The sequence below is a fragment of the Syngnathoides biaculeatus genome, chromosome 6, assembly GCF_019802595.1.
Source record: "Syngnathoides biaculeatus isolate LvHL_M chromosome 6, ASM1980259v1, whole genome shotgun sequence".
NCBI lineage: Eukaryota > Metazoa > Chordata > Actinopteri > Syngnathiformes > Syngnathidae > Syngnathoides > Syngnathoides biaculeatus.
The window spans coordinates 12,816,481-12,844,344 of record NC_084645.1 but is presented as its reverse complement, the minus strand read 5'-3'; the positions used below and the strand labels follow the sequence as shown (position 1 = coordinate 12,844,344).

Below are 27,864 nucleotides of genomic sequence, written 5' to 3'. Positions count from 1 at the left end.
AAAGCAATCACACTTGATCTTCTAGAGCTGCATTACATTATTAGTACGTAGGAATCTTTCTTACAAGGTGACGATAGATCCAGAGGGAGGTGTTTGGATGACAGTCTGGTTTAATGAAATAATAGGGAAGAAGATAAGGGGTGGATACACAGCCAACCTTGAAAATAATAAGAGACTTAATTATTCTCCAATATTGAGTGAGTCAGTGAAGATAAGGCAAACCTATCCTCTTTGTCCAAGTAAGTTCTTGATAGCTGTTCATCTTCAAGGATATTTAGCATATAGACTTTACAGCTCTCTGATGACAACCATGTATGTTACATTGCTGATTTTGCTCAATGGTTTCACAACAAGTTCATCCATCAATTTTCTATAATCTATCTATTGAAATAATCAATTGCTCTCTTGAGTTTCAATTGCTTATTTTAGTCTGCCGAGTTTCCTAAAGCTCTTAAAGTAGCTGCTGTGAAGCCTCATCTAAAAAAACAGAGCACGGGACACTGTGTTAGTAAGCTATATAAAGACCCATCTCTCATCTCCCTTTCATACCTAAGATTGTTGAGAAAGTTAATTTTAATCAACTCAGCAATTTTCATCCATCCATTTTCTTTGCCGCTTATCCTAGCAAGGGTCGCAAGGAGTGCTGGAGCCTATCCGAGCAGTCAATGGGTAGGAGGCAAGGTACACCCTGAACTGGTTGCCAGCCAATCGCAGGGCACATATAGACTGACAACAGTTATACTCACAATCACACCTAGGGGAAATTTAGAGAGTACAATTAATGTTGCATGTTTTGGGAAAGTGGGAGGAAACCGGAGTGCCTGGAGAATACCCACGCAGACATGGGGAGAACATGCAAACTCCTCACAGGCGGGTCCGGGATTGAACCTGGGTACTCAGAACTGTGAGGCCAAGGCTTTATCAGCTGATCCGCCGTGCAGCCCCCTCACCAATTTCTTGAATTTAAATTTACTTTTTGACAGATTTACATCACAGTATAAAATCTGCCCTCAAAGTGCTAAATGATATAATATTGAATACCGACTCTGTCACGACCTATCGGAACGGAGGTAGGACCCAAATGCAGGATTCGGGAGATGCAAGGTAGTTCGGAGAAAAAATTTTATTATTAAATGGTCGGGGATCGGGAAGGCAGTCAAGGTGCAGCAGCGGTAGTTGGGACGTCGGGCGAAGAGAGCAGGTGAGCGGGCAGGCAGGAACCGGTACACGGGAGATCGATCAAGGAAGGCAGAAGTGTCGGTTGGAGAACAGGCGGAGGTCGATACACATGGGTTGACGATCAGGGATACGGGAGTACTCGTACGGGGCATGAAGCTCAACGATCTGGCCCAACCCCAGTCGTCACCGGTGTCCTATATATACACGGGATAATCAGCCCGCATGAGGAGCAGGTGTGTGCCTCCCAAATAGCGCGAGCGCGTGGGCACCCGCACAGCCCGAGCTGGAGCGGCAGGATCATGACAGACTCAGGAAAGGTGTCAATTTTGGTCTTAATAGATCCCAGTGCGGATTTTGATACTGTAGATCACAATATACTGCTAAACAGATGGGAAATGTGGGTAGGCCTAAATGGAACGGTCCTTAAATGATTCAAGTAGCTATCTGGAGGAAAAGACCTTCTTTGTAATAATTCGAAGTGCTCAATCACAACAAATGGCAACGACATATGGGGTCCCTCAAGGGTCAGCTCTTGGACCCCTCTTGTTCAACCTGTATATGCTACCCATCCATCCATATTCTGACCCACTTATCTTCACTGGGTTGCTGGAGCCAATCCCAGCTCTCAATGGGCAGGAGGCAAGGTACACCATGAACCAATTGCAGGGTACATGGAGACAGACAACTGTCGCACTCACAATCACACCTAGGGGCTCCAATTAATGTATGTTTTTGAAATGTGGGAGGAAACTGGAGTGCCCGAAGAAAACCCATGCAGGCACAGGGGGAACGTGCAAACTCCATACAGGTGGGACTCCGATTTGAACCCCGGTCCTCAGTGAGGCCAATGCTCTACAGCTGCTCCACTGTGCCACCGCTGTATATGCTACTCTTGAGTTAAGTTTTCCAGAACTTTAATTCTGACTAACATAGCTATGCAGATGACATACAGTTATATGCAACTGTGTCTCCAGATGACTATAGTTCAATTGAAGTGTTGTGCCACTGTCTAAAGCAAATAAATAAATGAGCCAAACTTTCCTTCAACCAAACCACAACAATGCTGAGATAATCATCATCTATGCTTTTATCTCAAGTAGACTTGACTATTGTAATGGTCTTCTGACTTGGCACCCCCAAAAAGAGGAATAAAAAGCTGAAGTTCAATTGAGAATTCTGCAGCTCGGGTTGTGGCCAGAACAAAGTGGTCAGAGCATTTAACTCCAAATCTAAAGTCTTTACACTGGCTTCCAGTCAGTTATAGAACAGAGTGCTGCTACTGGTCTATAGATCAATAAATGGTTCAGGTCCTAAATACATGAGAGAAATGCTAATGGAATACAAGCTCAGTAGGTTTCTGAGATTGACTGACTCGGGTCTAATAATAAAGCGCAAAGTCCAATGGGAAACAAGGTGAAGAAACATTTAGCTATAATGCTGCAAACAAAAAAAGGATTAAATTGTCAACAGATGTGACGTCAGCCCCAAGTGTGTTTCCAAATCCAGATTAAAATCCCTTTTTTTTCTCATTTAGACTACTTCCTTTTTTCTGTGATATTTCTTGCATTAAAACTAAACTCAACTTTTTCAAATGTTTTTGCTTATGTATTTAAATGCTTTTAATCATTTATAGCACCTTTTGTATGAAATGTGCTATCCAAATACATTTTCTTGGCTTTGCTTTGCTTTAGACCTTACGCTCACTAGGGTCACAGGTGAGCTGGAGACTTTCCCAGTTGACTTTGCTGACTATCCAAGATGGTAACTATCCAAGTTGACTTAGAGTATTATTCTGTGTTACTGTTCCAGAAAATAATTATATAATAATCACGGTGTCAACGAAAACAGCAAGAAAAAATATATATTTTAACAGCTGCAAACGAACATGTACGTCTTTTTGTGGACTGCTTGTGTGGTTGTTGCAGTATGGATGTGACCCAGCATTACTCTTGTCCTAACATCTTTTTTTATTGCTTTTATTGATTCTTATCTCATTTCTGTATGCGTGCTCATGATCAAGTTATGTGGTTTGCCCGAACCTGTATCCACTTGATTATAACGTTTCCATACTTCCTCACCTGTCATGGAGTGGAGGAATATAGACTGGAAAGAAACCCTCAACTGTGACCTATCTCCCTACAGGAATCGCCATTGACAAACAAGCGGACATCCCAGCTGAGGTCAGGAGACCTGACTCGAAAAACAGCAATCAATATTGGAAAAAAGGAAGAAGAAGGCTTTTCCATTGGAGACTGAAACAAGGCTGAACAACTGCCGCAAACCTCCACTACGCTGCTGTCAGGTGTGAAATGACACCTGCACCTGAATAAATCGAAGCTCTTATGGGTGTTTGATGCTGCATAAATACAGAATATTATACTGTATCAACAGTTATTCAACCATTAAACATTAGACTGCTTGTTGGAAGAAGCAGGTTACAACTGAAACAGAACATGGGAATGTGACACAGTATTTTAAAAAAAATTCAATTGTTGACTAACCGGCCAAGTTGGCTGATAGATGACAAAAATCCACCAGCCAAGCATATTTTTTACTGGCAAAATATTCTGTCTCTTATAAATGGGGGCATGGCTGTGTTCAGAATTAAGCGATTACATTTAAATTCATGTCAAACTGAAATCGCCACACAATTGCCACCATTTAAAGTGGCTCTGATTTACCCCAAATACATTTCTGCTTGCTCTATAAAGCTTTTGCTGACAATTGTGTGTGTGTGTGCGTGTGCGTGTGTGTGTGTGTGTGTGTGTGTGTGTGTGGTGTGTGTGTGTGTGTGTGTGTGTGTGTGTGTGTGTGTGTGTGTGTGTGTCTTGCGACATAAGCTATGGTCCACAGATACCACAGGGGTCTTATTGTGCAAAGGTATTCATCAGAAGAAGGGTAGAGAAAATCTAAAACAAAAAAGTGTTAATGTCATTTGAAAACACAAATGTAATTAATGACGGGGTAATTTAAATTTATTTTTTCTAAATATTAATGAATGAAGAAAAATGGGTTGCATAAAGCACCAAGGCAAAAGGGAAACTTTTTCATCCCAGCCAAAGAGTAATTACTTAAACCTTTTTTTGGAATTACATGTTTTGCAAAAATCCCCTTTTTTTGTGGAATAATTAAGGAAGATTGATAGTTTTCTTTTTAGCACAAAGAACTATTTACACGATGTAATCAAAAAGAGACAAAGAGAAAAAAATGATTAAAAGAGGAAGATGTATGACAAAGAGACTGATTGTCCTTGTGCTCTTTGGAAGATCCCAAAAAAGAGAACATAAGGTGCTTCAGTCACATTCACTAATATTCAAGCTGTTGTATCTTACATAGGAATGTCCTTGGACAAACAAACAATAGCAAGGTGATTTTAGTCCAGCTAGTTATGGAACAATACTCAATTAAATAATGCATTAAACCATGAGTGATTTTTATAACTCACATGCTCCAAGGTAGCTCGGTGGAACAGCTGTAGAGCGTTGGTCTCACAGTTCTGAGGACCGGGGTTCAAATCCCAGCCCTCCCTGTGTGGAGTTTGCATGTTCTCCCCGTGCCTGCGTGGGTTTTCTCTGGGCACTTTGGTTTCCTCCACATCCCAAAAAGGATGCATTGATTGGAGACTCTAAATTGCCTCTAGGTGTGATTGTGAGTGCGGCAATTGTCTGTCTCCATGTGCCTGCGATTGGATGGCAACCAGTTCAGGGTGTACCCTGCGTGCTGTCCGATGACAGCTGGGAGAGACTCCAGCACTCCTGTGAGGATAAGTGGCTCAGAAAATGGCTGGATGGACGTCGTCTTGGTTTGTTTTTTGGACATATTGAATAGATTATGGTCTTGCTATTTGACAATGAAAATATTATGTTTGAATGTTATAGAAAGGGGGTGACCAACATTTTTGAAGCCAGGAGCGACTTTTTGAGAACTGATTAATGGCTACCTGATTGATAAACACTTCTGACATAACAAATTTGATCAAGTTACCTTTAATAATATGTCCTTATATGTCATTGTTATTGGTTAATCATATTAATTCATAGGAAGACATGCATCATGTTACCGGTAAATGTCCCAGCATAATTAAGAGGAATACAAATTTCTCTCGGCATGAGCAAACATTGCAGAGGTTCATGGAGGCCGTGATGGTTTTGTCCACTAATCTAGACAGAGAAGGTGCACGATTGGATCCAGAGAACTCCCCCTCTGTCGCTGTGGGATCACTTACCGAGGAGGGACCCCCGCCGCCGCCTAGGGTTCTCAGCACAAGTGAACCAATTATACAGCACCCACCCCATTATTTTGGGGAATTGGGCTTATGTGCGCAGTTTAGTCACCAGTGATTTTTAGTATTTGACCTCCCACTGTCCACCTGCGCTCAGGAACGAGCCAAGCTCACTTTTGTCATGAGTTTTGGCAAAGCGGCAGCATGGGAGATGTCATTGAGCAACGCAAAACCGGCAGTTCAGACATCCCTTGACACTTGCTTAACTGAGATGTGGAGAGTTTTTGATCACCTGCTTAGAGGCAAAGATCCCAGTGGCAGATTTTACACTAGGGCACTTGTTGGTGGTGGGATATTCAGTTTCCTTTTGTATTCTTGCTGCTGAGAGAAGGTACAACAATGCTGCACTGTGTGGTATTTTTTGCCAAGGCCCAAGTACCCATGTTGTTCCGAGTGTTCACAGACCACAAGTATCTTGCCTACCTCCATTCAGCTCACAGGCTGAACTCCCATCAAGCTCGGTGAGCTGTTTTCCTAACGCACTTCAACTTCTTTATCACCTACCGACCTGTCTCAAGAAATCCCAAGCCAGATCTGCTCTTGAGTCAAAGACAGGTGACCGAGATATTGAGGGACCTACAAGCCCCAGATGGATGCCCCCAGATGGATGCCCAGAAAGAAAGCTATTCATCCCTTTGCACAGAAGAGTTTTTAAGTTTCACTCACAGCTATAGCACCAAACTGTATTTACTGACATTGATTTTCTGAAGTGTTCCTGAGCCCACGTGGCGATATCCTATATACATTGATGTTAATTTTTGATGTAGTGCCACACGAGGAACTGAACGTCATGGGCACTCAATGTTGGTTTTCGGCCTTGCCAATTGAGCATGATTTTCAAATCGTTGCGATTTGTTTTTGTTTAACACAATGTCCCAACTTCATTGGAATTAGGTTTGTACAATATATACAGTGTATAAAATTAAGGAAATGAGTTTCAGCCTCTCAGCTGAATGTATGCCCTCACCAAACAAAATACCATATAACACTTTAGATAAAGGCGTTATAATCCAGCTCATGACTGAGACTCAAGATGCATTGCTTGAGTTGTTAAACCAGTAAGACTCAATTGGGCTATAGAGAAAACTGGTGGCAAAATTTTTCTTGTATTTGCTTCTTGGTATTCCTCTATGGTGCTCAAAACCAATTAATGCAATGCTTGTTGCATACAAAAAGACAGCAGCCCTGTCTTCCTGTTGGCTGGCACATGGCTTTCCCTCAGAGGATGATGCAAGGGCATGGATTAGATTTCATTAGTTGCATAATTATTTCCCTTGAAATGGATTATAACAAAATTATCATCTTGGCTTGTGTGCAGCAAAATATGACTCCAAACCCTGAGATCTGCACAAAAATATTATGTTGTCATCCTTTGACAAAGATTAGTAAAAGGTGTATTTCTTCTCTCATTGTATGATTTGAAATGTTCACTGTTTTGCCATGGTACACGTTCCAACCTAACATCATGTGAGAATGCGAGCAATTTCATGCATGCATGCCCTTTCAAGTGTGAACTATGTAGTATGAGTAATGACTGTTTGCTTCTTGCATGTGCAATAAATGAGAAGACAGTAAATTTGCTGTTAAAAGAGTGGAGACCTTATCTATCTAAATGGCTAAGCGAGTTGTGGGATTTGGAACAAAGTCCCAGGCAACAGCTCTGAATTCTTACTCACTCAAGCTGGAAAAATAGCACAGTGCAGCATGATTACGCCTCTCGGATTGTCACCAACTGCCATAAAAACAACAAACAGAGGACATCTGCCTCAGGGGGAAATATGCACTCCACGATAGTTCCCTTCACACATCAGACATTTAGCATTGGTATCTTGCCCTATGTCTGCTGTCTTTGCAATGCTAATGACTGCAACACGTCTGGGAGTTTTGTGACCGTATGAACGGGTAAAAGTATTAGTCAGCTATCACTCACATATGACAAACTCCCTAAAGATCTTGGTGGTCCAGGCTTGCATTTATGTATTTATTTTTTTTATCTATTTTTTAGATTCATATGAAGACATTGCATAAGGAAGAAGTCCCTTGTAGATGCTGAATATGTCACCGTGATATCTCAGGGCCTCAAATTCAAGCCGAGGTGTCAATGTTAAGAGACACATTCATTTATTGCAATAGACTCTGCACACAGCACTAATGCATTTGAGGTAAGAAGGTATGTAAACATCACTCTTTAAACAATATGTACCAGGGAAACACATTGAGACAACATTAGAAACGCTGAACAGATATGAAATCGAGGAGTTGTTCGATTCTTCCCGCATTACTTTTCACTTCCCTTCACTTTTTGTGAACGCTAGAATGAAGTTAATGGGCACAAATATTTGACTACTCACCCCATTCAAATTTGAATCTCTGTGATATTACTGAAATAATGTCAACTTGAGCAAATTTGCATTTGATCTTAAGTTGGAATGCAACTTTGTTTGAAGGCAATTTTAAAAGAGGAGTGAAGCCTACTTGAGTTCACAAGTGACCTCATCCCATAGATGGTTACATGAACAATAGTGTAATATTCTAAAATAAATAACGTTTTTAAATGGCATATTTGAGGATTAAAGTAATGAGTTATACTGTACTTAATGGAAAATGAATGGTGCACAAAGTCAATCTACTGCAATATATATTGTTGAACTGTTACAAACTTTTGATTATAATAATGTAAAATTACAAATTATTTCTCAAGCTGCTCAGTTTGTGAAAACCTTAATTGGCTTAGTCTCCTCATATATGTCATATACAGGTAAATTGTTGTTGGAAAGATTATATTTAGCTTATTAAACATTATTTTATTCAGCTGAAGATGGGAAAATGCAGTGTATGTGGCAGTGTTTGGTTCAGAATTTCAGTACTGTATTTCATTCACTGGGACAATAAGAGTAACCATGTCAGTGAAAACATGAAATTATTGTAAATCTTATTTTAGTTTGTTTTTTGAAGGATGTGTCAAAATGATACAGTACAACTATTCATCATAGTTTGGCTATTAAAAAAAACTGTTAGGAAGCTTCCATGTTGTTTCCTGTTGCAATGTTTCATTGGAAAAAAAAAAAAGTCTGAAAAGTACAAATTCCTTAGTTGGGACATGACGTTGAACCATAACCTGTTTCCTTCAATCAAAAGATTCAATTTCATTATATGCACAGCATATAATGACATTTAAGGCTTTTGATTGATTGATGAATTAGCGTTCAATCACAGTAAATTAAGTAGTTGGCCTCTGACTGTTATTCCATATACTTCTGTCAAGATCTGCCTGATGGGAATCAGTTGAGGAGACATCATTAGAAACATCTGGGGACTTGAGGCCTGTTTTGGTTCTGGTTTAGAAGTGGATTTATTAGTGGTGATATTGAGCTAAAGAGTAAGTGGCCAAAGGTGATTCTCATATACTTCACAAAAGATGTACGTCAGATGGTCATGTATTGTATCAATAAAAAGTTGCATTTAACTGTATGAATCATCAAGTAAGTATAAAATGGGGATTAACAATTAGGAAATATCATGCCTTTCTTTCTAGCTTTTAAGTTTCTCTAGGGTTGTCTGGCAGATAAGCTAAAACCACACCCTATCAAATATCACATATTGCTGTTTTGCCTACAATGCAGGCAAAAGGGCAGTGTGACTCATGCCTCCAGTGGGTCACCGAGCACCGTTTTAACCATGACTAAAAATTCTGCAAAGCTGAAGTGTTGCAAAACGGTTTCATCCTAAATTTCCACAATTGAGAACTACTTATTTCTCAATCTTTGCAAATATATTTTTTTATTTATCCATCCGGCGGCACGGTGGGTCAGCTGCCTCAGCTGGTAAAGCATTGGCCGCACAGTTGTGAGGTCCCGGGCCTGTGTGGCGTTTGCATGTTCTCTCTGTGCCTGCGTGGGTTTTCTCTGGGCACTCCAGTTTCCTCCCACATCCCAAAAACATGCAACATTAATTGGACACTCTAAATTGCCCCTAGGTGTGATTGTAAGTGTGGCTCTTTGTCTCAATGTGCTCTGTGATTGGCTAGCAACCAGTTCAGGGTATACCCTGCCTCCTGCCCGGTGACAGCTGGGATAGGCTCCAGCACTCACTGCCACCCGAGTGAGGATAAGTGGCAAAGAAAATGAATGGATTAATAATCCGACCATCCATCCATTATCCAAGATGCTTATCCTTACAAGGATCACGGGAGAAATGGAGACTATTCCAGCTCGGTTCAGGCTAAACCAGACAACACCCTGAATTGGTTGCCAGTCAGTTGCAAGGCTGATTGTTTATTTATTTATTTATTTATTTATTTCATCAAACGTGTCATGTATTTAGAAACTGAGGTGAACAGGATCAGGCCTCCCCTCCTCCCAGGTTTAACAGGAAGTGCAGTGGATGATAATGAATAAGACTTCATGAAGAAAGTCCAGTTGGTCAACAAAAGACTTTTACTAATCAACAAGTCAGCATCTACCAAATTGTTGTAGCCAGTTGGGAAAGTTTACAAATTGAAAGCCTCTTCTCTCACTGCCTGCTTATATTGCCATGAGGTGTTCACCAGTTAGTGTGGCATCCCACATTAAATATTTGTAAATTTTGGTCAGGTGTTTGGTTGTTTCGTTCCAGGACTTTCACCTTAGTCAGTATTATCGTCCGGTGATCCTTTCCTTGGATTACTCCCTTAAACATAGCAGTCAAATTCACGGCCAGTTGAGGCAGAAGTGGTTTGCTGTATCAATTTATGTGGTGTGCAAACGCAAATCTTGTGCAACTAATTCATATTTCATCCTAAAAATCTGTGCCAAAATTGAAACTTGTCTTCAGATTTGATAAAATTACGAAATTTCAATATTTTTTTCTCACCAAACCACTTAAAAAAAAATTATTGAACATATTGTTTTGGAAAAAACACAATTTCAAGACTAGCAATCCATCTTTTTTTTTTATGTATGCTTTATGTAACAAAAAGATGAGGCGATCAAACATTTTCCACAGTTATTATGACCGTCTAAGGTAAACCATAACTACAGTGTGGCACATGGCAAAAATTTCACCTCTGCCCTAAAAGGAGGGTGTGTTGGGTCAGAGGCCCTTAGTTGATATTAACGATGTCATATACTCACATCTTCCATGTATTAAATGCATATGTGAGTTTTTACCATACTTAATGCTACCTTGTTGTGTTTTTGTTCCAAATACAGCACTTTACACAGTAGAATGCTCATGCAACACACACTAATGAACATCTTCTGGAATATGCTCAAATCCAATCTCTCAATTCCACCTCACAGGGTCCTGAAGGCAACCAATGATGTGTTTCTTTCACGACGTCAATATTGGTTAAAAAGGAAGGACAGTCCATGTCAGCTTGGCTGCATGTTGTCCATGCTTGATTAAATATGTAAATAAACGTGTGTATTTTCTTTTAACTGCAAATTGCCTTGCGGGTATAGATGGATATTCCAGCAAGTAGCAGAATGGTGCTTGAAAGGTGACTCCAACTTTCATCTCATCTTTGTTTTAATCTTTAATCGTTTAATCTTTTTCAAGTTGTTCTTTTTGCGTGGCATGATAATTCGTTGTTTTTAGTTGGGTAACCTTAACTCAGAGGATTTGACTAACCTTGTACTGTATATCTATCAAATGTTGACAAATGCAAATAAAACCTGCTGTGAAGTCTAATTATACATTATTTCGATTATATGTGAATTATCGCACTGTGTATAATTTCAACACCATATTGAGCAACAATGCAATATATTTAAAACAAATATGGCACTTACAATACTCCTTTGTGCATAGTTGTAGTATGACATCATTCTGCTTGCCAGATACAGGAAAAAACTATTCAATCACATTTACGATTATTTTAATTTCAACTGGATTTCCCATCTTGCTGCAGTGTTGTTCGTATGGAATAATTCTGGATTTTGGGCTCTACAGGAATCTTAATTGAATTTCTCAGACTAAATTTAGCATTTGATGCAAGCAGGTGTATCAGCACATCTTCGGCTTGCTTATTGAGCTTACATTATCATTATTGAGGAAGACTGTGGTGCATGCAGTGTCTGCGCTCATTTTTGCCTCGTCATTCGGCTATCACGGATGTACAACACGGACAAAAACAACAGGCAATTGATAAATGACTCATTGTTATGACAGGGGAAGAGTTGCAATCAAATTTCAAAAAGAGAAGCACAACAATATTGGATTCTTGGCACCAGCAATTAGTGGGAGTGGCTACTTTTCTTTAGGGTTCACAATATTTTTTCCAAAGTGTGTTTCACAAGTTCCATTTCATCAGTGCGGCTCTGTTGAAAGATAGATACATGAAAAAGACTGCCCAAGTGTCTTTTTCCATTGTGTATGTGCAGTGATTTAAAGTGCTTACACCTGATCTCCAAGAGTCTGTAGCTTAATGTATTTCAGCCCTCTTATATCCCTGCATCAGCTTTTCTATTGCCTCCCCTGTGTCTGTGAAAAGCTTCTTTCTGGCACCACCAAAGGAAGGCAAGACCTTTGAATCCTGCCTGTCAAAATTCAAATGGATCCTTGGGGAGAAGTGGCATTCATTACTTTTCAGTCAATAGTTGGCAGTACTGTCCTTTCATTGATTATCAACCATGGGGGAGGCAAACAGGGACAATACACAAGGCTCTTTGTTCCTCCTGTATGAAGACTGCCAGCAATAACCCTCCACAATTAAAATCTCAATACATCACTCAAACTTTAGTTGATGTGAAGCTCAGCTATTTGTTTTCTCAATCTATGAAAAGACGAGCAATGGTCCAGACGCTCAAATGCTCCTTGTCTTGTCTTGTCTTTTTCCGTTTTACTTATTTAAAAAAAACAGATTATCTTCCTGATATTAAAAAAAAAAATGAACTGAGATAGGTATTGTCTGAAATAGTTACTACATTCATGTTTAAAGTTGATCATTGTACATAAGTAGAGAAATGATCCATTTGAAAAGTTTGAACCATCATGAATCGGTTGAGTTACGGGTTATAGTTTATAGACAGCTCCATGACAAAGGCTAGCATTAAGGTCTCTTTACTTGTTGCACTTTAACCCTACTGATGATTGCTCATCACTGTGAATTAAGTCTCCTTGACATAGAAGGGAGCAATGTGGACAAGGGCAGAGCCTGGAGATGCAAAAATTCATTCACGCTGTCAACTCTCATAGATTCTCGTGGAATGAAGAAGCTAACAAGCTGTCATAACATTAGCAAGGGAATGTCAAGAGATTTACATTAGATCCCAAATTGTCAACGTTGTGTGCAAAGAATGACCAGTCCAAATAGTTTGATGGGAAAGACAGACTTTCAGAATGACCCAAAATGCCCTGTCACAGATAACATTTCGCTTTTTATCTTTTCGATTGTATGAATCCAACCATGCTATCACTATTTAAACAGTCTGGATGAATAGGGTTGCAGAAATATAGTACATCAGATTTCAGCATGCATTCATTCTAGACCAAACTTCGGTTGATAAAGGTAATCCATAGAAAGAGGGACTTTTTTAGTTGGATGCAACAGTAATTCAGGCAGTGCATGGAATCTAATGAAGGAATGAATTCACAAAAATCAATCTTCCACCACCACATTTCAATAGAGCTACACTGCCCTCTAAAAGGTCTAGAAAGTACTGCAAGTGAGAGCTGGGTTTACATAGCCACTAATTAACTGATAGAACAAAAGCATAACAGTATTTTGGGACAATGATTGACCATTTAAATGAATTAATAAAAGCCCACAATGTACTCATGTTACCGATCAGAGCTCAACCATTGGAATAATTGTCTGTGCAGTTAAATTTCTTTGTACTAAACACTGTGACAAGAGCATGCCTGGATTTACAGTATAATTTAAACTTTTTTTTAAAGGTTATAAACCAATATACTCAAAATGTAGAGCACTAGTAAATATATGACATGACATAAATGCTTTTCATCACTCAACTATTCTTGCCACCTACTCATTCATAATATTCCTGAGAAAGTCACAGTGTTCCCATTGCAGAAGGTCAAATACAGTATGAGGTTTGTTTACAACAACGTGCCGAGGATGTCGCCATATGGCCCAGCATTCTGGGCGATAGGTTTGCGGCAAAAAGATCGGCTTGGAGGATCATTCTTTATTCCCCTGCATGATCTAGGCAGGGCATCATTCCTGTCAGTTGTAGGAATATTTTTTTGTGTGTGTGTTGGCACAAGAAATATAAGTACCAAAATCTTTTTCTTTTTCTTTTTTTTTTTTTTAGATCTTTTTCATTTTGTCTTCTCACTTTTTTGTTCACTTCAATGTATTGTTGCCCTCTACAGGGTGCCATTCCTCATCGTAGTTAGCCAAAGGCTTAACAATCACACATAAACTAAACAAGACCCTCCCCTACCTATCTGCATTGAAAGAGGTCATTGCCGTCTTTTGACGTCATTGGCAGGGAATTGACAGATTCTAAATGACATCGTTGGATGACATTGGCAGTGAATGACTTTATCAAGTCTTTATAGTGTGGAACGTATTTGTGTTCTCTGTGCAGGTGTGAAATTCAAGTGGAAGGCCCCGTGCAAGTAGGGTTGCATTGAATAAAACCAAAAGCAGGCGAGTTAGCTCTGTCCTGAAATACCAAGAGTTGATCAATTTACTGTTTATCCGGTTTTATTGGGAGGCTAATAAGTGTATGAGCAGTGTTGTGATTCTAACAGACAATGGCTGCAAATGTACTGTGATTGAAACTTTTTGAATTTTTTTATAACCCAATATACTCAAAATGTAGAGCACTCGTAAACATATGACATAACATAAATGCTTTTCATCACTCAATTATTCTTGCCACCTACGTAGAATTTCATAATGTTCCTGAGAAAGTCACAGTGTTCCCATTGCAGAAGGTCAAATACAGTATGAGGTTTGTTTACAGCAACGTGGTGAAACTAAATACTTAATGCAAAAGAATGCTCTTCGGGTCTGCTTTTGTATCATTAAGACTGAGCTGCAGCAGCTGGTAACAGCTGTAAACTTTGCCTGTTTTCTCACTGGAGGATTACACACTGTTTGGGGCTCCTTGGAGTTATTTTCATTCTTCATCTTGTTAGGTAATTGCAACGGTACAATTTTCAGTATTATTTGACCAAGACACATTTCTAAAAAAAAATCCTTTTTTCAAATGAACTGCTGAATAATTGTCTTTTGAAGTCTTTCAAAGTCATGACAACTACAAGCACATTTAATTTAATTTGTACTTATCAAACCCATTCGTGATTTGGAGATTTTTAAATTTAAAAGTTGAGACTTGAAAATGGGGCGGCAGCTGGAAAGTGTTGGCCTCACAGTTCTGAGGTCCCGGGTTTGATCCCGGACCCACCTGTGTGGAGTTTGTATGTTCTCCCCGTGCCTGCGTGGGTTTCCTCCGGGCACTCCGGTTTCCTCCCACATCCCAAAAACTGAATTGAATTACCTGTAGGTGTGAGTGTGAATGGCCACTTGTCTCTATGTACCCTGTGATTGGCTTGGGACCAGTCCAGGGTGTACCCTTCCACCTACCCCAAGATAGCAGAAATAGGCTCCAGCAGTCCTGTGACCCTTGTGACGAATAGCGGCTCAGAAATTCAATGGATAGATGTTTTGTTTCATTATCTTTTAAATGAATTTTTCCTCCCAATACTGCTTCCTCCAGTTCCTCCATTTTGGTAGCCGAGCTCAAAGGTGTGCCTCAGTGTAATCGCTGTACTGGGGAAATGTGTACTGACAAAGGTTCTGCATTGTTTGGAATACAAAATATGATTTAAATGCTTTGTTTGTTGTTTTTAACTTTTAATTGTACTTTCTTTTTTTAAAATAATCAATTCCAAGTATGTCGCACCTAGTTTTGAGGTACTATTTCCATCACTTTTCATTTGATGAATTTAAGTTGGGTCACTGATGGTGTACTGGTACACACGCCTGACTTTGGTGCAGGGAGTGCGGGATGAATTCCTTCTCAGTGATGGTGTTAATATCTGCCCTGCGACTGACTGGCAACCAGTTCAGGGTGAACTGGTTGAACTGTATTCCCACTCCTTTCACCCGATGTGGCATTCACAAAACCCCTATGAGGATAGTTGGCTTGGAAAATCGATGGATGGATGGGTGGCTGAATTTAAGTTGGAAACTCAACTCCTTGAAACTTGAGTTGAATTTCAAAGTGTCTTTGCCCCGAGTGACAGAACTGCATTCAAGGAGGAAGGTCAAATGGTACACTATATTTTACTATGTATTTGGACTCATTGAACTAGTTAACATGAGAGAGGCTACTGTGTGATATTTTCTTAGAATTGTCTGGTTTGTTCAACAGTTTTATATAAGCAGGGGCAGGACAAAAACCTTCAAAGAACATTTCAAACTACCTCCTCCGTTTCTCCTCATTTCATTGTGTCTTTGAAATCATAGCTTCTGTCCCATGGAGCAGTGTAAATGTCGAACCCAACAAAAGCATCAGGTTATGAACAGATGCTGGAATAGATTGTTACAGCTGCTCTTATGATTATCTTGTGCCATGGTACTCAACCACATCATTGATATGTACAGAAACCTATTGGTGGTCGAACATCATTGGTGTGGCAACTGAAAGAGATTGGTATTGTCGCAACACGCAAATTGGATCTGATCTTTTGCAAATAACAATGTGGATGTCTTATCTTTGAGATGCGATTTGAGAAACAAATGTGATATGAACGCTGTCTCAACAAAGCCTTAGCACAACACGTAGAATAATCAAATGAACTGAATACACAAGAGGGAGTAGAAGAGGAAGAAGCAGCTGCTCCTGTAGACATGCTGTCTGTAATGAATGATGGAGAAACATCGGGGAGAATTGAATTAATCTATTAAGATCTTCATAATATCACTTTGAAACAAAGCAGGCCTACTGAACTTGGTTTAGATGAGTGTTATTATCAGTTCTAATGGAAGTGAATGAAGAACAAGTATTTTATTGACATCAGCTGTGTGTCGCGCATATTTGTTCATAGCTGACTTGTGCTAAAATATCACATTGATTTCATCCATCCACTTTCTTAGCTGCTTATCCCAGCTGTCAATGGGCAGGAGGCAGGGTACACCCCGAACTGGTTGCCAGCCTCACAATCACACCTAGGGCAATTAAAGTTGGATGTTTTTTGGGATGTGGGAGGAAACCGGAGTGCCCGGAGGTATGGGGAGAACATGCAAACTCCACATAGGTGGGTCCGTCACGTTGATTTCATCTAAAAACGACCAAACCATCCATATGTACGTATGTTATTACAATATAAGTGCAGCAGAATGCTTTTGAAGTCATTCACAACCAGCTGTTTCCTGAGCAAGGAAACCCTAGAGTGCCAGCCCTTTCCAGCAATTTCGCTTATTTTTCAAGCCCCACAAACTGACCAAAAGTGTCTGTAAACACCAAAACCACGAAAAGAAATATTGGGCTCTCTTCTTTCATCTGAAAATCAAAGTTTGTCTTGTGCTTATACCATTCTTTAGTAATCAGCAGTAAAATATAGGCTACTTTCAGCAAAATTTGTTTCTGGAGGGAAAAAAGACTTTTTGTGAAAACAGGCTGATCAAACAGAACAATGAATTTGACCCCAACATTTTATTTTTTGTTAGCAAAAATCACAGACAAATGAAACTAAGATAACACTGACAAAGAGCCTCGACAAAATAAACCTCATTTATTTACAAATGTAACTTTATAGAATTTACATTTGAGAAAAATGCGTGAACAAATGCAAGTCCCACACTTGCACTTTATTCTTCCTAATACTTCTTCTCTATTGCTTGCTCAACTGTACATGTTTTTATTGCCCTGCACATAAAATCTACTCAAGTTTGATCAGCATTTGGATTTTATTCTTTGGTGGTTGTGAATAGAACGATGTATGGTTGTCATTGTCCTTGAAACCAGCCTCTACTTCCAATCAATGCACAACATGCGCAGGTTAGAAACATAACTATTGCTACAAAAATACATTGTTGAAATTGTTGTCATAGGACATATAAAAAAAAAGGTTCCAATAACTTTTTTTTTCTATGCTGCCTACTGAAATGGGTGTCGAACATCTGTTGGATGTGTGAACCGTGAATTTTTAAAAATACAGTACATACCATTTCTAGCGATTTTTTTACTGATAATATTCTTTGCTAAAGTAAAACGAAAAAAAATAATTTTCTACGTTGCAATTCTCAAAGACATACAACTCACAGGTAGTCAGTTCCTGCAATATGGAAGAAATGGAAAATTCAAATCAGTACTGGCACCAGACGTTACATAGTAATGTGAACTAGTGTGACGAAATTGTTTTTATGTAACAAGGGTTGAAGGAACGTATTTGCTAAAATGTAGCTAAGAGGAGCTGCAAAAGAATTCCCTTTGTCTCCATATCATCTGGAGTGATGAAGCTCAGGTGGAAATCAAGAGGGAGTTAACTCATCTGACGATTACAGATGCTATTTAATCAAAATCCTGGTCAGCAGACGATCAGCTGGAAACCGGTCGATGATGTCACCATATGGCCCAGCATTCTGGGTGATAGGTTTGCAGCAAACCGACCGGCTTGGAGCGTCATTCTTTATTCCCCTTGCATGATCTCGGGCATGATTCCTGTCAATTGCAGGAATATTCTACTTGCCTTGGCGCAATAAATGTTGAGTACAAAAAGATTTCTGTTAAGTCTTTTTCATTTTGTCTTCTCACTTTTCTGTTCAAGGTATTGTTGCGCTCTACAGGGTCTCCTTCCTCATTGCATTTATCCAGAGGGTTGACAATCACACAAACTCCGCACGACCCTTCCCCATTCATCTGCATTGAAAAAGGCCATTGACTTCTTTTCACGTCATTGGCAGGGAATAGATGGATTCCAAAATACATGTTTTGATGCCATTGCTAGGGAATGGGTTTAAGTCTCTATGCTGTGGCATGTGTGGGTGTTCTCTCTGCAGGTGTGAAATTCAAACCCGGGGCTTTGTTAAAGTTGGGTTGCATAGAATAAAACCAAAAGCAGTGGTGTCAACACTGCCCTGAAATGCCAAGAATTGATCCATTTTACTGTTTATGTGTTTGAATAAGGAGGCTAATGAATGTATGAGCAATGCTAGTGTATTGATTTTAGGATTCCAACAGATGAAAAGTAATAAGATGGTGTCCTTTTGCCCTTTCAGATGTTAAGGAAAACACAACAATTGTGAATTGTCATGATTCTATTTGCAGCTGCTTCTGGTCCATTCCCTGTCCTTTTGTCCTTGAGTTCATTGGTATCACTGCCATTCGGATTATCTGCCTTTTTCATTATTCAACCAATGTGAAATAAAGTGCCATCCATCTAAAGTGTAAATTTTTGACAAATATTAAAGAGTAGACATTTTTATATTTGTAGTTCATTTCTTGAAGAGAGACCCTCGAGTAATATGGGAATGGTGGGAATGTTATTAAGTAGACTTCAGATTTCTATCTCCCGCATTGGGGTAGTTTGGAACATATCTCGACGTCTTTTGTTTCGATCATGCACTAATGACTGAAAGGACTGTGCTATGGGCTCATTGATCAAACTTGAGATATTGCTTTCAAGCTCGTGTTTTACTGCATTCAACACAATGCACACACTAGAGAATTTAAAAGCAATGTAACACAGCGATGGTTCGAGAATATGGCTTTTATGCATTTTCTGACCTATTGTAATCTCCCTTTGAGTCAGTCTACTCAAGTTGTCTCTAAATAGTTAATTTTGCATGCAAAGGTTTACCACAGCCAAATTGTCTGAAGTATAGATGACTGAATTTTATATTAAACACAAGCAATAACACCAAACAGTCAAAAATCAGCCCTCAGATGTCCGTCTATGCGGTTCTATTAAGAGGTCAATTGAAAATAGAGTACATAATTGGGCATTTTATCGTCGTTATTAAACAGTATAATGAAGCATCACATTGGCACAAATGAATGAAACATTCACACATCATTATTTCCTAAAGCCTATTCCTAATCTTTGTGTGTTCGGGAAAATGGCATCTTCCCATAATCATCTTATGTTTTCAACTCTGTCATCCACACAGCAATGTGTGCACTGTGCACTGTCAGGAAGATAGGAGAGCAGCAACTGAAAGACAAAATGAGACCAGGCCAACTTCTGCCAAGACACGACAAACCCAGAGAGTGAAAATCATCTTATCAGTACGATAAGAAACAAATAAAGGGAGACTGTCAAGAATTACGGCTTTTTGTATTCAGGTCGTGTCTTGTCACTATAAAACAGAAGGAACACCAGTGGAGGCTCAGAGAGAGCGAGAGACAAGAGCGGCAGAGGGAGAAGGTGAGAAAGCTGTGAATTTGTTTAGCCTGCTATTCTTCATGCCATTTGCACTACATCTCAAATGAAACGACAGTGATTTGAAATCAGCTTTATCGGCATGAGGCATTCCTGTCGAAGCCAGGAAGAGTAGACTTTATGGATGAGTTGCAATTGTTCACATACACAGCTATACACAATATTTATGACTGAAGGTAGTTTCTCTCCCAAAATGGAAAATAACAGAGATCTCTACATGAAGAGTGAGACCAAGAAAATGATTAAAAAAAAATCTAAAAAAGATAAAGAATGCCCTTGTATATTTCACACCAGGTTCATTTAATTATTGTAATTCTATTGTATAATATAGTTGATTTTTGTTTTCCTTCTACTGGAAATAACACTAACAAGGTGTTGATTTCAATTTGAGATAGAATTTCGATATAGTAAGACTCAAGACAAATGTATTGCTTATTTGCAAGTCAAGTCAGATGACCCCAAAATGTTGCGAGATGCATTCTCCTTTTAATGCAAGGCGCAGCATGACAGCAACCTGCTCTTGACAAACAGCAAGAACTTTCTCAAGCGGCCTCTCTGAAGTGCTTTAGGATCAGCAACATGCACCAGCTCACCACAGTATCTTGATGTCTCTGCTTAGAAAGCGAAGTAAGTAAACATTTACATATACTAGTAGTCCATGGGTATCCAGTCAGTAATCGATAATAATGCATCAATCCATACTGTACATGAAATAAGCATCCTCATTCATTTGATCTGACTTCTAATTACGACTGAACAGAACAAAACAAAATATCACATACGATAGTCCTTTCAGTAAACACGGGTTGTAATTTCTCGCTGTATTTTTCTCTCATCGACACTCATGGCATTCAGTCAGTGATTTGTAATTAACGTTGATTTTGTAATTCATCTATATCCCAGAACCTTGGCGAGGTCCATGGATAGCAATGCTCATGGCCTGTGGTATGCCCTCGCTCTTGTTCACTGCGGCAGCGACCACTTTCCTCGGACCAACTTAATACATGTAGATTTAGAACAGGGTTTACAACCATCATTTTCAAACATTTACACCGAAAAATGTGTTCTAGTACTTTCCTCAAAAAGACAGTATCATCCATATCCAACACACAATGCTTTATAAATGTTGTTAGTATTTATTTATTTATTGCAGGAACTGAAGCAGACTATATTGCTGTCCAATATATACTGTATACTTGGTCTGTACTGACATATGTCTTTCCTCTGGGTAATCCTGTTTACTCCCATATTTGAAAAATATCATTCGTAAGTAAATATAGTACTCTGAATTGCCCACAGGTGTGAATGGGTGTCTTTCTTTAAGTGCTTTCTGATTGAATGGTGTACCCGTCTCACACCCAAAGTCATCTTGGAGAGACGCCAGTTATTCACAACTTTAATGAAGATAAATGAAATAGAAATAGAATGGACTGTGGTTTATAAATTGCATAACTGATTGGCAAGGAAGCATGTTTGATGCAATCTTTACCTCAGAACAGGAGGGTTTTAACTTTTTGCCACAGTTGTCTTTTAATCCCCAACCCCCCCCACCCCCACCCCACACACACACACACCTATTGCATGCAAATTAGAATCAATGCATAAATCCAAAATGTGACCGAGTGTGAATAGTTGTTTGTGTCTCTGTCATCCCCGTCCTTGACTCGTGATGTTTTGTCAGCTCCATAACACAACATAATCCAGGGATTAGACATGAAAAACTCACTATTTGGTCCATCATTTCTCAACACCGCTTAACCTGGTTTGGGTCACGGGGTTCTTGAGCCTATGCCAACTGACTTTGGGGAAAAGGTAGACTACACACTACACTGGTTGCCAATCAGTCACAGAGGACATAGAGACACAGATGACCATTCACACTCACATTCACACTATCACTGAGTGGGAAGTGAACGCATGCTACCCACGCCAAAGTCAGGCGAGTGGCCCACTACACCATCAGTGACTCATTATTTGGTCATTATGACTAAATAAAAGCCAAATGATTCATAGAAGCAAGTAGTTGGTATGTTTGAACCTTGAGACTGGTAGACCTGCAACCAAACGCTTAAGGCTAATACACAACTCGCATAAATTACTTTTACAAGAGAACTGAATTTGAACTCTGAATTTTTGAATACGCATGTCAAAGTGTTCAATAATTCTGTACTTTTTGACAGCTTGGTGTTCTTTAACAAGGAGCTCAACAGCGAAACACAACAGGACCTCCATTTCTGTGCATACCTTTTATTTTTCTGTTTAATTGCCATTGCAACCTTTTAATGACACTCTGTAACACATTAAACCAGGGGTCACTGACTTTTTTGAAACTGAGAGCTACCGGAGTAACGCAAAGGGCTGTTGGTTAGATACACATCGCTCATGTAACAAATTTGCTCAAATGACCTCAAATCTCATTATTTTTAATGATTAATAATATACGATCTATGTGGAGACAATGAGCATGTGAATGATTTCTAACATTATCAACACAGATTTGACAAATTTGGAAACAGATAAACATCAAAATACAACAATTTATTTCTATAAATCTTCCCAAATAGTTCATTTTCAAATGATTATCCACCCATCCATTCATCCATTTTCGTTGCTACTTATCCTCACGAGGGTCGCGGGGAGTGATGGATCCTATCCCAGGTGTCAACGGGCAGGTACACCCTGAACTGGTTGCCAGCCAATCGCAGGGCATATCGAGATAAAACAGTCACACTCACAATCACACCTCGGGGCAATTTGTGGTGTCCAATTAATGTTGCATGTTTTTGGAATGTGGCAGGAAACTGGAGGGCTTGGAGAAAACCCATGGAGGCACGGGGAGAACATACAAATGCCACACAGGCGAGGATGGTATCGAACCCAGGATCTAAGAACTCTGAGGCCAACACTTTCCAGCTGTTCCACCATCCTGCACTTTCAAATGATTATTTCGACAAAGTTCATAGGAGATCACAATGTCCCATCAGAGTTAAACTCTTTTCAGAATAGACTCATAGGCTATTATAATGTGGTCTTCAGGGGCTAGCCAGTTTACACAGGCACCACTGCTATAATATCCGTGGCCACTTACCTCTGAGAACATCAATGTTTAAAGTGGAAGCTGTTGATCAATTGTTAGGTGTCACCTTGTCTCATATGTCTAAATTCGACAGGCATGATGAAAAACCTCTTTGACAAAGTCTCTGCCTTTATGGCAATAATAAACAATATTACAAAACTGTAGAAAAGAGATATCAGACTATGAGTATAATGATCTGTTTCTGGAATGCATTACAAAGCACCGAGAGATGCCAGCTATCTCATAATTTATTACCAAGGCTTTCATCTCTACTGCATTGAGTCTGTAAGCCATTTTTTTCTTAATTTTCTCTATTGGGTGTTTTGTTGCAGTTAAAATACAAATGTGTTTTTACAAAGTACAATATGCAGTATGAAGCTGTTAACTTTAATAGTTGATAAGGTAATTGGTCCTGGTGAGTGCAAATTAATGATTTGTGAGTGCAAATTAATGATTTGCAGCAAGTAAATTATTCCACTTATTCAAAAGGCAAAGTGGTGATAAGAGAACACCACGACTTGTCTAGCAGACCTTGGAAGTGAAAGAGTCGAGATGAGCATTTCATGGATGATCTCAGAGAAAAGTTGGTGGTGGTGACATATGTTCAGGACTGCATTGCTCAAGGTAGCGAGAAGAAAAATGTGTAAATTTAATACACTTCCCCATGGCTGCTCTGCTATTCATTACATACAAGTCTGCCAAATGTAAGCCCAAACACTGATCCACTCGTCCTCTCTGGTCTGTGTTTGTGCTTCTCTTATTGTGTATTTTCATCAGTCCCCTCTGGGTCCTACCCTTCAGTTTTTCACAATAATATCACTGTGTCACTAAGTGTACAGTAGCTAAAGAGGAGGAATTTAATCCAAAAAGAGGAGAAAAGATGGTGGAGGAGAGGTGGATAACAAATACTAAGTACAATTTTTCCTGAAAGGTCAGGTTACACATAGAAGGCAACCGTGCCGTTGATCCCTCTCATAACATCGCTTTATATTCATCTTCAGTTTCCGTTTGCACTTTGAGTTTTGGAGGTCACCTATTTATTTGGCAGTGGTGAAAGTTTAAGTCATATGACATGGCATGAATCATTGTTGAGTCACCTGCAATCATAAACATCACTAATAACAATGGTCATCAGATGAAAACTAACCAGCTGGTCTTATACTTCAATCTGGTGCGTGAACTGACATGAACAGGTATTCCAATGTGAGAGAAACAGAACAAAAAACTATAGTTTTAATGTCTAATAGAATTCCCTCCTTTTTGGTCAAGGAGGATTAGTATGGACTTTCATGGTGTCAGCAAATCTAGCACTTTTAATGTATGGAATAGTGCACACCCACGCATGTCTGTAATAGTTCGGAGAGGAATGAGGCTGCAATAAAAGCAATTTCCCCAGAAGCGAAAGCTTCCATAATTCTTCCAAGACAAAGCATCTGGAATATTTGAGGAAAGATGGGAAAAAAAACAGCAACATGCTTATTCACTGCAATTGTGATTTTTTTTCTATAACCTTTCTTTTAAAAGAATCTATTATGTATTTTTGAGGGACTAGACATTTATCACAGATGACAAGCACCAAGGCTTTTCTGTTGATGGCATTTTTTTCAACATGGTAGAAAAACATTTTGTACATTTACAGTCAATAGCAAGTATACCTCTGTCCCTACCAAGTATCGTTCTATCTTGATATCCTTCTGTAGTACTAATATGCCAATATATTGCATGCACTTTCAATAAGAGCTCCCAGTGCGAATTCCAACCTGAAAAGTATACACACAAAAATGACTACCCGTTCTAAATTTTCTTTTCCTTTGTCAGCCATTTTCAGATTTTTCTCCCTCATTTCAATTCAATTTATAGTCTATACCGCTCTCTGAGTATCTGTCTGGTCCGTGCCCAGTCAGTGATTTCAGTAAATACTGCCTTGTGATGCAAAATTATTTGGCTGAAAGTGTTGGAGCTGCTTTGCTATCTCAGGACCAGGACATCTTGTTGTGATTGATGGAATTCTCCTGTGTACCAGAAAATACTGAAGGAAAAAGTCTGGCCATCAGTTCGTGGCCTAAAACTCAAGCGCTCTTGGATCATGCAGCAGGATAACCATTCAAAATACACCAGTAAGTCCACCTCTGAATGACTCAAAAAAAAAAGAAAATTACGCTTTTGGAGCGTTCTAGTCGAAGTCTGGATTTAAATCCAATTGAGATGTTGTAGTGTGACCTTAAACGGGCAGTTCATATTAGAAAACCCTCCAATATGGTGGAGTTGAAGCAATTCCACAAAGAAGAGTGGGACAAAATTTTCTCCAGAGTTTATGTGAAAGACTCCTCACCAATCATGGCAAATGCTTGATTTCAGTTATTGCTGGCAAGGGTGGCATCACCTGTTAACAAGGGTTAGCAGGGGGCAATTACTTTTTCACAAAGGGTCAGAAAGGTTTGGATTTTTTTTTTTTGTGCCTTAATAAATTAAATTCTCATTTGTAAATGGCATTTTGTATTTCTGTGGGTTTGGATATTAAAAGTGATTTATATTTGAAAACTGTGTGTGATAGATATGCAAAAAAAAAAAAAAACTGAAATCAGGAGGGCAACAAATACTTTTACACAGCATTGTACCAAGTGATTTTCCAACTATTTTCTATACTTCTATACTCCACAATAGTGAGGCCAGAGTTAAACCAGCTTTCAGAACTGTCCGGTAGATATGCCAACCAATTGCCCACTGTGCCATACTCAAATCAGCAGTATAAAATGCTATTTCATTTTGACAATTGAGTATATTAGCTGAAACTGAAACTGAGCTTGATAGAAGCATAGAATTGGGTGGAGCCTTGTTATGAAAGCTCACAAGTGAACCAGAAACCATGGTGCCAAGGGCTCCAAAACAAAAGCTAGAAAATTCACTGGGAATATGAACATCTGAAACGAAGCATTTAAACTAGTCATCATTCCTCCCAAAAATGGGGAATGGGGTGGGGTGTTGTGGTAAACACGGCTAAAAAATCATGATGAATAATTAATAGGGCTTCAATGGTGTAATTTAAAAAGCTTGACAAAAATAGATGAAACCACACAACAAATTGCCAATGAACTCTTAAACATATGAGAGTGCATGTGGAGGGGAAGTGAAGACTGGGGATATAGCTGCTTAGTAGGACAAACTGATTGGATTCTGTGCACTCCTATGCTGTCAGATCAGACCGCTTTTTTTTTTTTTGGCAAGAAAGACACCTGCAGCAGGAGTGTCTCCAGTGATAAAGATGCCACTCTTACTGCTTTCCCTCCCTTTTTTAATTACAAATATTTATAAGCAGCTTAACTGTATGGACAGGGGTTTTCTGTACCAGTCATGGGTGGGAGTTAGGGTTTCAGTGCAGCTGTTGGCTTCGATAAGATTATTCACTGCCACCCCAACACACCCCACCCTCATTTGTTCAGTTTTATTTATTTCCTCTTAATTATTCATACCCAGCGCAGAACCACGTTCTCCTCTCAATTCACTAAATATGTGGCATAACACAATGAATAAAAATATATCAAGAAAAGTACTATGGATAAACATTCTAATTTAAAAATGTCATCTGTCTTGTGTAACAGTGCACGCATTTTGAATTTTCTGTGAAATGTAAAATATTTACATTGTTTTATACATTAATGTGCAAATATAGCCCCTTTGACACCTGAGCATAATGAAGATATAATGATGAGTACACCTTGTCATTACATTAATACGCTCTTGAAAGTATAAAGATCCTCATTCTTGCTTTGGAGATTGGGTTGTTTTGAACGCCTCCGTGTTTGAAAGTTTGCTGAGGATAACATATTTGTCTTATTCGGAAACCTGTTTCTGCTTCCTGAATGCAAGAGATTCAACAAATGGCCTTGTGATGCTGGATGCAGCACAGAATGAAGGTTATACTTCTTGAGCTTCCATAGCAAGAGGTTGTAATTTCCTGGTTTTATTATGCAGCTGTGGACTTCAGGCATTGGAGATCCGACAGTTAAGTGCCTCAATGCCAAGGCCGCCTCAATGTTTGGTCCCAGTGCGGTTGGCTATTCTTGTTCAACCATGATTAACAATGTTGCAAAGCGACTGAAAGATTTCTCTTGTCAGCCAGTTATCACTTTTACATGCTCATCATCATCCCACTGGTCTTGGAAGTTCATACATTTTCAGCCTTCACCTTGGGTTCCACGTCCTTTTTTTTTTCATTCTTACAAGCCAGTAATTTTCTTTGGCTTGGCCCAACGGTCTATGTGAACTTAAATGTGCCTAAACCAAAAATACAACTGAATTGTGAAGATATTCATGAAGTGCAGGAAATATCTTGTTAGTTCCATGGGTAACGGAAATTATTCAGAAAACATGTTGTATCTTAATTAAACTTAAAAAGCTGTCACATGACAGATCATTTTGTATTAGCACCTACAATACAACAAACGATCAGCCACATTGCAGTAAGCTTCGTCCTGCCAGTTGTCGTTTGATAAATGTCGCTGGTAAACTCAAATCTTGCCTGCAAAAAGAGAGCTGTCAGTTTGATGTGTCGTTTTGCTGTTTTAACAATTGCCCATGGTTTCATTTGTGATGGTCAATACTCTCTTCTTGCAGATGAAAATTTGGCAACGATCAATTATTCATTTAGACATCAGGTGTTTCAAAATTTCCATTACTGGTTAATAACTGACTAAATTCTAAAAGGAAATACTGATCAAAACATTCAAAACTGTAACATTTGACAAAAAATGCTTTGGTTACCATATCGTAATCATTGACTGTAGTTGATTGTAAGGGCACATCACAAAGGGAAACTATTTGTTTAAATGTTTAAAAAATTGCATGTACTTTTGTCAGCATTCCCCATTACATCCATCCATCCATTTTCTGAGCCACTTATCCTTGTGAGGGTCATGGGAGTGTTGGAGCCTATCCCACCTGTCAATGGCCAGGAGGCAGGGTACACCCTGAACTGGTTGCCAAGCAA

The 27,864-nt window shown here is 39.2% G+C and overlaps 1 long non-coding RNA gene across 2 annotated transcripts; it reads left to right on the top strand.

The window, feature by feature from the left end:
- The first annotated feature begins 3,434 nt into the window (after window positions 1-3,434).
- LOC133502242 (uncharacterized) lies at window positions 3,435-25,291 on the top strand. Of its 2 annotated transcripts, XR_009795410.1 has the most exons (6): window positions 3,435-3,481; window positions 7,467-7,623; window positions 19,530-19,647; window positions 19,730-19,786; window positions 20,298-20,428; window positions 22,599-25,291. It is a non-coding gene; the product is annotated as an uncharacterized LOC133502242 (long non-coding RNA). The 2 variants fall into 2 exon arrangements; XR_009795409.1 differs by having other exon boundaries at window positions 19,530-19,786.
- The last annotated feature ends 2,573 nt before the right edge of the window (window positions 25,292-27,864 follow it).